Below are 16594 nucleotides of genomic sequence, written 5' to 3'. Positions count from 1 at the left end.
TGGCATAGATACTTAGCAATGCAACACTTCCGTAACGCAGACTGAGCACTAGTCCTGCGATACCGTGCAAAATTATGCTCGAGCTCTCGTGCTGGAGACGTCGACTCTGCCGTTCTTTGGACCGTAAGGTCAGTCCACCGCCACGACCCGCACCTATAATTCACTGCAGCCTCGAATATCAATAATTTCTTCGAGTCGTCAGCTATTACGCGTGGCTCTTGCCCCATGGCTTTATGCGTCGCGTGCGACGCACTTTTTTGTAATATGGACTCGCAAACTCTTTGCCGCTGCTTTTTTAGAACTCGATGTTATGAAATATTTTATGGCTTATCGGGCTCCAATGCTCGCGCAAATTTTCTCTTGGTGCAGTTGCTCGAGCTATGGGTTGGAAGGGGAAAAGGCAAAAAAATCATCGGGGGCTGCCATATGCTTAGAAAGTTGCGCATTTCGCTTACGAGAGACGTTTTTGCATGCACAATTGGCTCACTGAGATTTAACGCTCAATGTTGTATAATGTACAGCTTTTACGCACAAGTAATAAAGTTGAGCAAATTTATGTAACTAGCAAAATTATTATTTTAATTTCATTATGTGAATTGCGGACCGATTATTGTAATTACATCGGTACGGAAGAAATCGACAGCGGTGGCCGCGTATGCTCATAATTTATCGCGGCATCGGTATGAAGCCAGTTCAGCATCTTGTCTAAGGAATCTTTTCTTTTTTTCATTCTCTCTCGCTCTCCCTCTTTCTGTATTTCCCAGTGCGTATCGTTGAAGGAAAATTTGATACTCAAACTTACGTAAAGTCAAACGTATGAGAATATGGGAATTTCACTTTTATTGCAAGCGAAACGTACCGAGATTGCGCTTCATTACCACAAACCTGTGGGCTTTATTATCATGAACGAATCTATAATAATTATTGCAATTATGTGTCCAAGCCAATGAGTTTCAGGCAGCTTTAAAATGTGCACGTAATTATTTTATTGTTATCAGAAACAATTTAAATGTATGAATTACATACGTCTTACCGATGAATCTCCTATGATTGTACGAGGTTTCTCTTGGCGGAATTTCTTAAAAGTCACAACAAATCAAAGATGTTACAACAATTACTACTGAAGCTCATAATAACATAAATGCGTAAGACTTACGTTCGGGACGGACACATTTTTAATACTTTTTTGAACTGTTGTATTTTCACTGAATGGGGTTTGAATAGTTTGCGAATGAGCATATTTTACTCAAAATTAAATGAAATTTCTGAATTAAGTATCAGATTTTCAATATAATAAAAAGGTCAAAAGTTATGGATGGTTTAAAAAAAAAAACCGCTGCCAATTTATTGTCAAAGAACTTCCTCATAAAAAATTATATTAATGAAAGGGTTTGGTTATTAAAGGGAAAATTCGTATTTCATAATTTTTGAGTTTTAAATTCCGTTTTCATGTTTGTATCAAAACTACAAAAAAACTTAGAGATATCTAGAATTTCGTGAAAGATTCCCTTGCTATCTTAGCCAAAAGACCGAGAAGACAAACATACATACAGATATTTGTTGGTAATTAATATCAATGTAGTATACAAATGTGTAATCCAAATTTTCCTATGACGTCTGGTTCCAAATCTTGTTTTCAAGCCTGTCACATAACTTTCTCTATGAGGAAGCAAAACGTGATTTCGAAAAAAAAATTTTCTTTTTCTTTTCGAATTTTTGCATGAAAATATTTTAAATCTTAGCGTCTTAGGTACAAATAAAGTGTCCATGGGTCCTTATCTTTGAGTTATGACAATTCCAATTAGTGAAATATAATTTTAGGTACACCAAATGGCGACTGGAAAACGAAAATATTTAAGAAAATTTCTGGAATTTTTAACTCAAAAACGATGGTTTCAAGAAAAAAATTTACAGATGGAAGAAAAATTTTCTTAGATATTTTCGTTTTCCAGTCGCCATTTGTTATACCTAAAATCATATTTCACTAATTGGTATTGTCGTAACTTTAAGATAACGGCCCATGGACGCTTTATTTGTACACAAGACGCCTTTTTTCGAAATCACGTTCATTTGGATAAAACCATCCATAACTTTTGACCTTTTTATTACATCGAAAATCTGACACCGAATTCAGAAAGTTCATTAAATTTTGCGTAGAATAGTCTTACTCGTAATTTCTTCAGACCGAATTTTAGCAAAAATACAATGGTTCAAAAAAGTAAACAGACGAAAGAAAATTGAAATTGTACTCAGTTAAATGTGAACCCTTTGTTTTTCAACTGTAAAGGAAGCCACTTCTCTGTTTCTTTATGTAAATTTAGTATTTTGGAAGACATGAAAATAAAGGAGTTTATGCTTTGTGTACAACAGATCTCAATCAAATTTGAGCCCATTTCACAAATTGTAATGTACATTAGTAAACTCGCCACTAGTCGATCTGAGGCCAATCTTAATTACATCGATTTAGTGCACGTCGAATCTCTATAATTTTACGACTTATTGTCAGCAGATATATACAGTGCTCGTGAGTAAAAATTACTTGCTAGAGAGCTATTATAACGCTGCGTTTGACGCACGGATGTCGTTACTTAAGGTTTTTTCGATGCGCAACTCTCTTTCATTCTTTCTTTCGTTCTCTCTCTTTCTCTCTTTCTCGCACACTTGCGTGCGCGCAGACAAGTCGAGTGAAGTGAATAATATATTACATTTCGACTTGCGAGTAGTCGCGTCGTATTGTTTGCTAAATCACCTTTTGTATAAAGTGAAGCGGGAAAAAATTTTTCGACATCTTGTAACATCAACTCAGATTATCGCACTCGAGCGTATTGGTCGCCATTGTGCATCAAAATTCTATTTTTCGACGCAATGAACCCTTTCTTCAAGCCATAAATGTATTTGAACTTTTTAAAGCTGTGTTCAGGCGATTCTGATGTAATTAATTTTTGAAAATATTTTGTTAAAAATCTATTCATGTGTCTAGAAAACAACGAAACGCCGTTTAATTATTTTTACCCAGTGCAATAAGTGGACCCGTCTATTTGTGATTGCAAAGTTATTGATCATCCTTCATGTGATAAAATAAAAATATCAATTTTTTTCTTCTATCGTATCAAACTTTTTACCTGTATTTTTTTCGAAAAATTACTATACACTTAACATCGGTTTTATCATGAAAATAACTATAAAGGTTTCGAGTTATTGCCTGATACATTAACAAAAATTTCTGTCCGATATAGTTAAACTGGAAAAAAAGTCTCACAAGTTTATTATACTGTTATAGTGTATAGCACAAAATAAAGGTAATGGGTAACAGCCTTGTATTAGTGTTCCTCATGTTAATGTAGGCAACACATTTTGATGCATTCAGTGTTGCCAGAATTGCAACTAGTTTATAGATGTTCATTGATACCGATATAGAAATCATCAGCTTAGTAATGATCAAGCAATTTATTGCAAATAAGTTAGCAAGTACGAAATGATTCGAAAGTTTAATTATTGAAATAATCACTGTGAAATGTGAATGCAAGTATGCAGTATTAAAGGCAGCAAACAAGCATCGTCACAAGTACGTGACTGCGCAGTTTGAAAATTGATACTTGATTAAGAGGACATTCCCATTGCAAATAGTAAAAAAATCACTTTTTAAATATTTATTTTTTTTAAAATTATAAATTTCATTCATTCCGGACCTTTTGATTATTGTTCCTTACATATGAAACTACAAAAAAAAAATTTTTTTATGGGACTTGAGACTAATTTTGTTGGCTGCAGACAGAATTTGCTGGAATTCACGTTTCAGCTCTTGCCAACGATTGAGAGAAATCTTTAAGTCAAATCCTCATGTTTCATATGTCGTTTTAATCGTTACAACTTTCTCAACAACATAAACCTCTAAAAAATTGATATTTTTAATTTTTATGATATTGGTATGAGTTTTTCTGAAAAAATGCTTTTTTCGGGGTGAATGTTCACCCTCATAAAAAAATTAGGGATGATTTTTTTAACTTTTTAGAAGTTTGTGTTCTAGAGAAAGTTGTAACGATTAAAAAAAAATATGAAACATAAGGATTGGACTCGTACTTTTTTCTCAATCGTTGGCAAGAGTTGAAAAAAATGGTTTCAACAAAAAGGCGTTAGAAGTTTTGTTCTGCACATATCGAGCACGCTAGTCGCTTCGCGTAATCGGACATAACTTTTTTTCCTTTATGAATTTGGTTTTAAAATTTTAAAAGAGTATTTTTATGGCGCTAAAGAAATTTTTAACGTAAAAAAATGTATCGATTTTTTTTTCATTTTCAATGGCAGGTACAGCACGCCCCCAGGTGGCGAAGACTTTATTGATACATCAATAATTATAGACAGGATCTCGGACAAAGTTATCAGACCCCTAAATTTCCCTACGTGAACACTTGAGCTCACTAGTTCTTAATATCCATCATAAAATTATTCATTGAGAGCAACTTATGAGTTCGATCATCCAGTCCATCCAGTACGATCCATCCGGATTTCTCGAACCTAAATCGCGTGTACAATAAACAACATGAACATAGGATTTGTTTTACTCATGTTCGCATGCTTTATTCAACTCAAGTTGCAATTTTCTATTTATGAATTTCTTAATGTATAATAAATAAATCATTAGGTGTAATTACTTTGGTTGCGTGTAAAGATGCAATATATTTCATTACTGACTGAAACATTGAATTGAAGTGTAATAATTGCGAAACAAATACTGCAAAAATAGTTATAAAAATAGTATATTAGAATGCACAATGGGTCTTGAATGCGTGTATGTGCTACCCACTCCCGCTCTTATAAACGCATTATATTCTATCGACTGCTTAATTTTTCATTAAAATTCGAAGTTTCAGCTACAATCTGTTTTTGTTAAAGATATGTTTTGTAGCTCTGCACTTAAACGTTCTCTCTGAAAAAATCTAAAATAAATTTAAGGTTATGTATTTTGATGAAAACAATCAGAAAAAAAATTTCCCATATATTTTAAAGCTCCATATCGTCCTAAAAAAATTATTTTTGTAAAAGCAAGGGGTTTGCCGCTATAGACTTCAGCGCTTTTTATGAAAAAATGTTTAACCTAAAAATCTTGTCGAATCACTTTATTCTGATACTAAAAATACGTATAATAAGTTGACTGAGGTCAGTGTGCCGGTGCGCAGATAGTAAACGTGGCACTTTCTTGAGTCGATGCTCTGAGGCTTTCCATTTTTCGCTCTCTAGGCACGTAATCTTATATATTACAGTTGAAAAAAGTGATTGGATCTTCAAAATTTCTGATTTCGATTCCTAAAAAGAGGACTGTAATAGTACTATAATAGAACTATAATAAAGTTTATATATAATATTTATGGGTCAAAATAAAATTTTTTTACCAAACCGTGCGCACGTATGTCACTGATCTTGACGCGCTTTTGGTATGTTATAGTCCATGGTAAAAAGGTCCCATAAACAAAATTTTAGACCCCCCCTCCCCCCTCCTACCCCTCACTTTCCGTATAAATGTCTATTTTCTATTTATATTCATTCTGCAGCCCCGAAGTAATTAAGAAATCTGACAAAATTCATAAAAATACTTTTCAACAATCCAAACAACCTTGAATTTTTTTAGATTTTTTGAGTGCTTCAAGCTTTCATATAAAATCATTAAAAATTCAGAAAATCGAGATACGGTGATATGAGCCGATGTAGGACTCGGACATTTTTTCAGTTGTTTTTCGCATTGAAAAACATACGGGGCTAGGAGGGGGGAGGGGGTCTAAAATTTTGGTTTTGCGACCTTATTACCATGTACTATAACATACCAAAAGCGCGTCACGATCGGTGATATACGGACGCACGATTATTTAAAAACTTCTGAACTTTACCCGTATGTATAGAGAACTATTATAGTATTTTTTTTAAATACCGAAAGTGCGTTAGCGAGTGTGGATAATGTTCTAGTCTACTATTTCTTAGCTTATGAGCTTTTTCAGCCTCGCCTGATTACTTATACAAATTTTTTTCAACTCATAAAGAAAATCGGAGAATTGTTTATAAAACTACATGTTTAAAATAATAAATTAATGTTTAAATCGTTATGCAGAATATACCATGAAATAAAAACTAAATCATTATGAAAAGAGCAAAAAAACAGTAAAAGTAAAAAGTTTAAGTCATCTTGCGTGAAAGTATACACGAGCCAAGACAAATTCACTGAATCTAGCTCACTCATAGTACAATCGATCAGCAAAGTTTACTTTTTTGAACGTCATGCACAGAAACGCAGAGAGCAGCGGTACTACTACCAATGACATGAGCACCAGCATGAGCGGCGGTGGTTTCTCGACGACGGGCATTTTCGAGATCGTCGCTACGACCATTGACATGGACGCGCGACATGATTACAACGAGAACGAATTCGTGAGACCGTACTATGATCCGAGCGTCAAGGGGACCGTGAAAAAGATGATCCGTCGCATCGACGAGGATCCACCTATTTATTAGCGCAACTCAAAAGCTAATTATGCACATGTCATACTGACTCTTATTTTCTATATTTAAAAATAAAAAATTTTTCGGCGACAATTAGCAACACGTATTATTTCCGCAGAACAATATGCCTGGAGGTGTGTCAACTGTTTATTGAACTTTATATACACGCGATACGAGAAAGGAAATTTTTTTCAAATTGCAGTTGGAACGCAAAAACGGAGTTATCGCTTTGCTTATACTCACTATATTGGTTAGTAATTAGAATATCGTTTGCAAGTGTAAGTAAATTCTAAGTGGAGGTTCTCGCAACAATGCTGAATCTTGAGAATTACGTAAAAAGTCGCTACCGCTGCGGCAGTGGGGGCTCGTATTATACCTACTTACTCAGTCGCAGATTGCAGCGGCTGAGCTTAACGCTCGGAACGTTATTTACATCTGGCGCTGGCTTGTATAGTTGCGCGTATCGTTGGCAATCTTTTTCTTTGCCGCGGCTAGCAGCCGTTCGTTTGCGCATATTTCCTAATTTATGGCTGTGTTTCTCGTAATAACTCGAGTGTACTTTTCAAAGTATGCAACGCGTGTGTCGTACCTGTTGTGGACGATAAACATTTCCGACTGACGCGATCCTTTCTATCTCACGCGAGGAGCCAACGAACCTTCAGAATTACCTTCGCAGAATGACCATAAAATAACCTTCGCAAGCTCATACGTACGTATAATACCTCTATTTATCCGTATCCAGCTTAGAAAAGCCGCGCGCGTGAAGATTATATCGGAGCCAGTTATTTAAATAGCGCAGTTGTGATGCGATGATTGATTGCTCGTGATCACTCTGGCGATGATTGACTCGGTATCGTGCCCCAGCTCCTAATATAACTTTGGCCAAGTTGATGCGACTCTCGCGTCTAATACTTTTCGGCAATCATTCAGGCATTTCCTATCGTGACAATTTGAGATTGAATCGATTCCAGCGTGTCCTCGCGTTTTCGTTATAATCACACAGGTATACGTAGTAATGCAGCGTGCGGAACGTTGTATAAGGCGTCCGAGAGTAGACCCGATGCGTGTTAGATAATATTAATTTTTGATTTGTCCCTACACGCTCTATCTACAGCGGGCACTTGTCGAGAGTGAACAACTGCGAGTATCTCTACCATCATTGACGCGAAGATTCTATATGTGCATTGTGTACATTTTCCATCTCACATTGTCCAGGATTCCAACTATCCCAATCTATTTCTTTCATTATTTCACCTATTGTCGCAGGACCGATAAAGCTGCTTATAACAATGTTTTTTATGTTTAACTATATACATCGTGCGTTCACGTTTTTAGAAATTTATCCGTCATCTTAATTGTGCGTGGCACGTAAACTTTCATTAGTTAAAGCGACGCTAGCAAAGAAGTTTCTCAAGCAAGCACCGCCATCTCGCTCACGCTTATCTCGTGATCTTCGTCAGTCTTCTTCTTTTATTTACACTTATCATTGACTGAAAGTTTCGATGCGAATAAAATAGAAATAGAATGCATACAGTTGGTCGCTTAATCGATATTTAATTCTATACGTGTTGAAACACCTTTTTATAAATCAATATTTTATATAAGTACGTGCTGTAGTACATTTATCAGTCGAAATCATTACGCAGTCACGCCTGCAAGAATACTTATTATTTTGAACCTAGTTTAAGATTTTTTTGTCTTCGAAATTAAATTGCTATATTCGTATATTCCAACGCAATGCATGTAGAGGATATTTGCCTATTACCGTTTACTTTTCTTATTCTTCAGGGGGATTTAAAAAGATTAATAAAAACGATTTTCAAAATGTTGTCTCTTAAATGCAAAAAAAATAAATTTTCTACCTAAAAATTCACTCAACAATTTTTCCAAAATACAATATAATTACTACGTAAAAGTAGATTTTTGTAAAGACTACAGGGTGAGTCATATTTCTCTTGCACTAGTTGCATACGATCTTTTTTAACATTTTGTTCGCGAAACGAAATTCTTACGACATTTTAAAGTTAGAAAACGCAAGTTTCGCTCACAGACAGTGTGCTAACATATTAGAATACGTGCTCGGCTTCACCTCGGCTGATCATTACTCGTGCTCTCAGAGACTTGTCAGTTTTTCAATCTCTAGGCAAGTAATCTACTGTAAGAAAATATATTTATTACAAAAAGCACCTATACTCACATTAAACTATCATGAAATTTTCTTTTATAATCGTTTGGCCATTCTGTGTAGTCTGCTAAAATTGTAAGGGGCGTGGGAGTACTCGAAAAAGCCCGACTCGGTCAAGTCCAGTTTTCTTTGTTTTCGAGTACTCGCCATATTTTCGAGTTTCAACTAATTAAATGATGGATTAACCAAATTATGAACGTCTCCGTTGCATGCGCATGCTCACAAGTGTTATTTACTCCCAGAGCTGATATTTTTACACAATATATACATTATACATACAACATATCGACGATTTTTACGAAAAGTAATACTCTTTCATTTAGATGAACATATAAATGTGTTGATTTTCGTAAAAAGTGTCGATATGTATAAAAATACAAGCGCTGTGAATAAATAACACTTAAGAGCATGTACATTCAACAGGGACATCCAAAGTTTTGTTAAAGAATCATTTATTTAGCTAAAACTCGAAAACATGGCGAGTACTCGAATTTTTCTGACTCAACTTGTCGAGCTCAAAAAACTCGAAAAATCGAGTACTTCCACACCCCTAACAATTGTTTTCTCAAAACAACGTTTTTTAAATTTTCAAAATATGAATTAGATCGCCCTGAAACTTCAATTCTGTAATCAGTAAGATTACATTTTGCTGCTTGGAATGAACTAGAATTGAAAAATTCGACGTAATATTTGTGAAGTTATCAACAATTGTCGGAAAAAAAGTTTCGATTTTCGAAAAAACCCCTACGTTTCGTATTTTCCCATTCCACTTCATTTCAATAACATGATTCTTATTAAAACACTGTACTTTCTTTTTTTTTTCTTTTAAAATTATCCGAGGGCAATTTTTTCTTTCTCAGTTATCGTGCACGTTGTCATTTTCATGTGATTTTTAATACATTTGCGGCAGATGACACTTAATCTCATAAAGTGAAATATTTTTTCAATTTTATTAAAAGTAACCTTTTCAAATGTTTTTATTTGAACAAGTAAAATCCTCTGCAAGTCTAATTTTTCGCGCTGCGCAAAACTTCGTATACGAGTTTTGAAATGTGATTTTAGCACTTTACTATTTTTCTTTGAAAACTTCAATATTTCCAGATTTCTTGAGTTTCGATCGAATTATCATTTCGTATGTATATTTAAAAAGTATAGATGTCATTAATTTAGAAGAAACTGCTTGAGCGAATTTTTTTTTCGATATAAACTTTCTAAATGTTTTACAAGCAGGAGCAAAATTAATTTACTATCAATTATAAACTACATATACGTCATGTAGACGTTGCATTCGTTTTTATTTGCATCAACAAAAAATGCTTCGCTTGGGTAGATATTTGTGTGTGCAAATAGCATGTGATACCTCGATATGGAAGTGAAAACAACTATTATACGAGTTTTTAACTAATGTATGATTTACTATATAGATACGAGCGCATACAGAATCGAAAATATCAAAAATCAACAAGAAATCAACGAATTAGCTTATTTTAGTCAACGTTTATCATATTCTCTCGTCGATTTCACTTTTATGATTTACTTTTACTTGATTGGACGAAATAGTTATTATTATGCCGTGCTTAAGTTCTTTCGATTGATGAAATTTCATGTAAGATGCGAGTAAAGAAAATTACCGGGAAAAAATTTGTCTACCAAACTTTTATAGTTTACACTATTTTCTTGTTACTATAAATAACGATTTTCCAGAGTAAGAGAATAACTTGAAATTATAATTAGTAATCTCTTATTTATGGAGAATATCTGGATTGGTGATTTTACTGTTGAACATTTGTTATGAAGAATTTTCTGTTATACTTTTTTCGCAAAGACTAATGATTCCTTTTGATTCAGTGGATCAAATTATATAATAATGAATGTATGAAAAAGAAAAATTTATTTTACGGCTGTTTCAAAAGTTGATTAATGCTTTAGCGCTTTGTATTCAACTTTTTGAGCTAGTTATCAGTTTTTTTAATATAACTTTTTTATTTTACGTCATATATTAAACCTAATGATTTTATTGGATTTGTGGGGTGAAATTCATCAGCATTAATGTTTTTGAAAAAAACTTCATATTTTCACACGTTTTATGATCTTTTACGTATTTTCTTGATTTTTACATGCTCATTAAAAACGTGAGGTAAGTTGCGGGACGAGAAAAATTAGTTCAAATAGTTCGATTAGAATTTGTGCCTGCATTTTAAGGTTTTGGAAAGTTATGTTCATTCGGCAGTCATGAAAAAAAAAATAAAAATAGATTAACGTCTAGGCTATAACATTATCAACACGAGCAGCTGAAGCTGCGACGGCGACAACAACATCCAACATACAAAGAATCGCACGCTCTATAGACTAGTAATAGAGAACGAGTAAGGAATTGTACAAGTTGGGTCTGACTGCACACGCACAAGCTTAAAACCTCAAGCTCCCGTTATGATACATGCTGTACATACCTACCTTTTATAATGTCGGATAACTTTCACACAAGAAACAGTCGAGACTATGACAGGTCAGCCTGAGTCCGCCATGACTACCGATGAGGCTCCTGAAACGCAACAGTATGATTTACTCATTATTACTGCTACTTTACTCATAATATACATACTTGGTCAGAGCAAAAAATGTATCCAAGCTTCGTTCCACCTGTAAACGGTTATTGATATTCAAAACCCGCTATCAATTATCTACCCAGACAAAATCTATATATGTACATAATATACTGATCAATGCTTATTATCCGTGCTTACCTTGCCCTTATCACTTACCTTGTTACACAAAATCTGATACACTCATTCGATGCTTCCTACGAAAAGTAACGCGTACATAAATCCAATTTCTTCGTGGGGAACTTCAAATTATTAAATTTATGGGATCGTCTTCAGTAAACCCATTAGTTGTTATAACTTCTCCGTAAACCACTTGTTATTTTACGGCTCCATTTTTTACTGATAGTCTATATCATTTGCCCCTGTATAATGCAAGTATCTGTCTGCATTATTTCCTCAGCAAAAATTGTACCATTGTTAATCCCGTTCATATTCATTGCGAAATCTAATCGAGTTTTTGGTATAGCATCATGTGTTAATGATCAATCGATAATGATTAGTTTGTGCATTCGATTTTATCGTCAATTTTGTATCTAGACGAGAATTGAGAAGATATTTCGAGGCACAAAATTCCAATATTGATCGCATGTATGATAGACAAGCTGTAGCAAACAGTTACATATTTCGTAATGTTAATTTTTTGCACACAGAGGCTGTTAATTTATTCTTTAAAAACAGTCATTGAAACTTGGCTGACGTATCTGATAAGTAGTTTTGCTTGAAAGAAGCGCCTCGAGGCGCCAACACTTCATTTCGCAAGATGTGTAGAAAACAATAGTATGAATGTGAGCAATATCGAAAAATTGAATGGGTAATAATGATTGCTGTGATGCGCTTGTCATGCCAATAATGCACGGAACTCACGAACTAAGATGCCTTGTACTTACTTACTATGTGAACGCGCACACTCTTATAGAACGGCCAATGTGCCATGTTATTTTATGCATATATTGTTCTTTCTGCAAACCAATGAATGTGTTAGTGTACATATGCGTACGTGCGCGCGTGTAATATTTAAGCTTATAAATAAAAGAATAGCGCGCATGACTCAACTTTTTCTCATCTTATTTTATGACGTTCAATATACATTTAGACAATTAAAAAAATTGCTCTCTGCTCACACACTACCTTTTATAAAAATGTATACTTGCATATATTAGTTGAACCTTGTTATAACTAAAAGCAACACAAATACCTCTCTTAAAAGTCCATGATTATATGCTACATTTACATCGCAAAAATCCTTGTTACTTTTTGCTTGACAAAAAATGATCGCTTCAATTACAACAGCTTTACCGCAGCCGTTTATCAAATCGCCACGCATCTCGCCCTAAAAAATTGTGATTTATTTTTCCTTGGCAGCTGCATTCGCTATAAAAATTTAAGGTGTACCGTGCGTTGAACTTTCGATCAGGGCAGAAAAAACGATAGTAGAAGCCAATCGTAGTTTTGGTTCACTTTAGTTTTTTTTCGTTTTCAAGGGCACAGTTTCTGCGAATCTCCGTGCCACGAAGAAAACCGTCGCGATTGCTTTGGCAGCTCGTCCTCCTACGAATATTCTGAAATAAATATTTATCATATGAATCAATTTAGTTTATTACGTGCTCAAAAAAATGTATTAAAAATTGATGTAATTCAAATCCAGTGACGAGACCCTCCCGCATACTGGTAGAATAGGAACCATATATTTTTTATTATTCATTATAATTATATAAGAATTACGTATTCAATTTATTTCGAAAACTAAGTTTCAAATATCTTATAAACCCATTGTCTAGAAAAACATCAATTTTTCGATGATTTGAAACAATATCAATTCTTCTTTTAGTGGATTTATATTACGCCGTGAGTGAAATTATTAGTTTAATTTTGTAATAATTTTGTAATACTCAAACAATGTACAACAAACGAGTAATTTTCCTGGTGAATAAGTTTGCTTGAGATAATATAACCCTCTGATAGTAGCAGCTCTGTATTTAAAACTATTTTCCGACTCAAAACAAGACTTTTTATAAAACTTTATCATGATAGCTAATGTTTTGTTAATTCGAATATACTGCACTTATAACAAATGATATCATTTTATATCGATGGCTGCATGGTTTTAGACATCCGTCACAAAAGCTATTCATTAAAATGTACATGTGACTTGCGATTGGACAATGATCGAAGAGGATTAGAGGAACAAACTATACAAAGATGGAAGTGCAGCGTATCATAGGAAGCCAAGCCCAAAAAATGAATGCAAAGTAATATTGCCTTCGTTATAGGCGGTACAGTTGAAGCTGTAAGTGCGTAGGGTACGTACATTGCGAAGCATTGAGTTGAGAGATCAGCCAAATGCGCAGACGGCGACAGCAAAGTCGACTCTGGCGGAAAAGAAAGAGTTGCGCTGCACTCACTGCACTTGAGCTTGATGTAAATGTATTCAGCTCACGGGGTAATTACCTGCACGCGCAAACGTATAACTCACTCTCGCTTTTACTTATACTTATAATACGTACATACGATGCTCCGCTTCAGGCGGCTTTATGGATGGCGAGAGGTGCTCTGCCAGCTCGCTTTCTTTCTTTCCGCCGTTGCCGTCGCTCTCGATATATGTACGTGCTGATTCACTTTGTCCGACGCCCGCTTACTCGACGCGCTTTTGTCGTTTTTCTTCGATATCGAATGGCCCAGAGTTGAAGAAAAGAGTCGCCTGAAGAAAATAATGCGCGTTTGACTCTTTGGGCACTAGCTATAGCGCAGATTGACTTACAATAGACTTGAAGTGTATTTTTGCAAGTAACTGAAGCGTTGCGCAAGCCTTCATATCGCACGCCTAGGCGTGGTCGTGCAAATCTAGAGCGCAGATAAATAAATGATTGGAGGCCGCAACGAACAGTAGCAGCAAATGATTGCTTGTTATATATTCGGATCACGCACACTGTGATGATTTCGTGAAAAACTAATCAAAAATTTAGTGGGCCATTTTTTTGCTTACTTGAGTAGGTTTGCTGCGGGGCTTGTAGTACAGAGACGCGTTAGCTGCATGCGTCTCTCTCACACTTAGTGATCGTACGCGCACACGCGCAATGTTGTTCGATACTATATCTTTGCTTTTATTTTTACTAGTCCCAACTTCGGCTGCTACTCCTGCTGCTGACGTCATTGCAACAAAAGCCCATTAATTGTCAATATTTTTTTGTCCAAACATAAAATACAATTTTGTGGATTTTTTTTCAATTTCTCTTTGTCAAGCAATATTCTGCATTATAATTAATCTTAACTCTGTATTGTATTGTCGCTGGCATTTTGAGAAGCAAATATAAAGTAGTAAAAGCATCTATGAAACTCAACAAAATATGTAAATAATTAAAAAAATTCACTTTTATACATTTCGAAAAAAAGTGATCGAGTATATTGTTACGTGGGTGGAAGGAAGTAAATAAGTTTTAAGACAGCGAATTAGGCTTGAGTTGCCGAGAGGAGAGGGGTCTTGTCGTCCCCCGTGACAATATAGTGCAAGTGGCATGCGCATCTTACCATGAAAGTATGCAAATTTTCTAAGCAAAATGTGTAAGGGATAAAACTGCAAAAGGATCATTAAGGAGGTCCATTGAATTTTTGAAAACTAACATGGTATCCAAAAATATTGAGACAATTACTAGTTACTCTATTTTTAAGACGCACTTTCAAAAAGAAGAAAACTTTGTCTCTCATTCTTGTATAATTATTCGTGACAGAACTTTAGTTTTTTTCGGTAAATTATAAAAATAGGGTACTTGGACCAGTGATTGACCGCTTTCGACCAGTTTTGGATGACCAGTTTTGGATGTGAAATAATTAATTCTTTTTTCTTGGGAGATGATATATCTCTCAAGCTGAAGGATGCTAAAAATTGCTACTATTATTTTTATGTTAATTTAAAATCTTACAACCTGTATAAATCTGTCTCGGGGCCGTATGGGGTTTATGCCCCACGGTCCGAATAATAAACAAATTTAATAATCAAATTAAATAAATATCATATTTCATAAATGTTCATTCACTGGTACCCGTTCATTGATTGGCCCGACAACCCTAGTTCAAATTTGTACGCACTACAAGCCCTTTTTAATACACGATTCATTGAATTCATTTACCTCGAGATTTTCTCAACATACCATTGGATTCGGGGGATCAAGAAAAGTTCTCATGGGAACCTCCTTAACACCACAGGGGAAAAGGTCAAGCTAAGACTTTCTTTATACTTCAAAGGTCATACGTTTATAAGCATACTTACAGCCACAGATGAAGTATGTGTATGCTTGAATGCGGCAAAATCTTTTGAGGTATAAGTCTGTAGTTTTTTGAGAAATGAGCTGCGACGATCACGTAAGATTGTATAGATTTGAAACGAAGTTTCAATAAAAATTCTTAGTGGCTATTCGCTTAGAAACTGTGACAGTGGCATATTTTATCCTAAATATTTCAAAATTTACACGTTGAAAAAAATCTTATAAGTAGATCCAGCAAAAGTGGGTGAATTAGCAAAAGATATTTTGCCGCCTGAGCAAAATATCTTTTGCTGGATCTATCTCTAAATATTTTTCAAAGTATGCTTCATTTCACGAGGATAAAGATGAGGGCAAAGTTATTCTAGCATATATCATTGGCAATTGAACATTATTAAAACTAGCCAACAAGCTCTTCTAACTCATAAGTCCTTATTATGTCTCTAGTGTATTTCACTCGTAAAGAAAGCGTAGAATATGCTACTTGCGGGAATTGCGCGCAGAAAGAACTCGATATACTTGCAAATAGAGTTTTCACCTTTGATGTATATGCTTCTCGCTAATATATAACACTTGGGATAATGCGAGAAAGTTTCTCGGCAAGCTCGCGTGCACCTAGCACGAGCTAAACTTTAGGCTACTCAACTACTGTGCACGTGGATAACTCGGAAAAGTTCATAAAATCGTTACTGAGCATCGCGACACAGATCTCTTCCGTTCGTGTAAAGTGTGAAAAGCATTTGACGCGCGTCATGCATATATATTGAGAACAGGAAGTATTACTACAGCTTTGCAGCTACATTTTATAATGTACAGTGCCTGAAAATAAATGTGCGCCAAAAAATGCATATATATGGGTCATATCACAAACGAGTTGATAGTTCAAAAAATGAAATTGAAACAAAGTATGATACTCTTGAAAAGTACATTGAAAAAGGAAAATTCTGAAAATTTCAGCCCTCTAAGATCATTCCTCTTGGATCTTCAGGGTCTCAAAGTTGGAATTTGATTTTTCAAATTTTATTTTGATTTCCTGGGGGGTTTTTCATATTCTATTATGA

At 34.8% G+C, this 16594-nt stretch overlaps 1 protein-coding gene across 5 annotated transcripts in view; it reads left to right on the top strand.

Moving 5' to 3' along the window:
* Positions 1-16594, top strand: part of LOC106651214 — a 53184-nt gene that overhangs the window by 10041 nt on the left and 26549 nt on the right. The gene's annotated exons all lie outside the window — the stretch shown is intronic.

Source organism: Trichogramma pretiosum, unplaced genomic scaffold (genome assembly GCF_000599845.2).
Source record: "Trichogramma pretiosum strain Unisexual culture from Peru unplaced genomic scaffold, Tpre_2.0 scaffold8, whole genome shotgun sequence".
NCBI classification, from domain to species: Eukaryota; Metazoa; Arthropoda; class Insecta; order Hymenoptera; family Trichogrammatidae; genus Trichogramma; species Trichogramma pretiosum.
Note: the sequence above shows the minus strand (reverse complement) of the source record. Positions and strands in the feature narration are given on the sequence as shown.